This window comes from Atta colombica, unplaced genomic scaffold (assembly GCF_001594045.1).
Source record: "Atta colombica isolate Treedump-2 unplaced genomic scaffold, Acol1.0 scaffold277, whole genome shotgun sequence".
Taxonomy (NCBI): Eukaryota; Metazoa; Arthropoda; class Insecta; order Hymenoptera; family Formicidae; genus Atta; species Atta colombica.
In genome coordinates, this window is record NW_017259378.1 from 1,370,874 (window position 1) to 1,372,070 (window position 1,197).

Sequence of the window (1,197 nt, forward strand, 5' to 3'; positions counted from 1 at the left end):
ATATATATATATATATATTACATAAGCTTCATAAAATTAATTTTTATAGTAAATACTTTGTGTAACATAAAAGTTTGAGAACTCCGCTAGTATAAAATAAATAAAGTACTTTATTGTACAGGGTGCGGTAAAAAGAACTCTTCAATTTCGTTAGTCAATAGAATAAAAACGAAAAAATAGGGGAAAAAAACTTTTTATTTCTGAATCTTATATATAATGCAGTTTTGATTTCAACATTTTAAAAATTACATCGTCCAAGCGATCGTTGCAAAATTAATGCAAAATTGGAAACGATTTCGGAAGTTTTCACCTTCTAAATCAGGTACAATAGAATAGTCTCGATTTCTTATCTGATAACGGCTCGTCTAATGTTCGGGATCGACAGCTCTAGAATCTTGAATTTTAAGATACCCCTACAACAAAAAGTCAAATCAGACAATCGTGGTGATCATCCTATGTCCCCCCTTAAAGAGATGAGATGAGACGGGAACAAGTCTCACAAAACGATGCTCACCAACTCATGACGTTTACTGAAAACTGCATTCAACTAGCTTTCGAATGAGCATCCCGTCTCTGTATCCCTATTACTCTCGGAGTAATAATCTCTCGAAATTGGGGAGTTCTTTTTGTCGCATCTTATACTTTATATGTACTTTATATGTACTTTATATAACCTAAAATATCATTTATCAGATACATTTCGCAGGCATATTCATCTCGAATTATGTTCGATATCACGCGAATTAAATATGATATTTGGATTACAAATGTTGATGCAAGTAATTGCGTTTCACATTTTCACAGTGCAAATTATATATCAATGTTATGTCACAATGATAGCTGATTTCACACATGAAAAACTGCTTAATTTACTCAGTATTTATTTCTGGATTATAATTATCATCATAAAAATGATTATTCTTAATTACATCTGTGAGAGAATTTGTAATAAGGTATAAACATTTACAAATGTATACTATAAATACTATAAATAATAAAATTGTAATTTACTATTTGTTTATTATTCAAATAAATTAGTAATTTATATGTTTTTATATAGTAATAAAGAAAATTTCTTTCTTTTTCTAATATTTTTTTTTTTAGAAACTTGTATTAAGTAAAATATATTATAATATTATTCAAAATTATAGTTTATTTAAAAATATAATCAATATTTTCTGTATATATGTATACAAA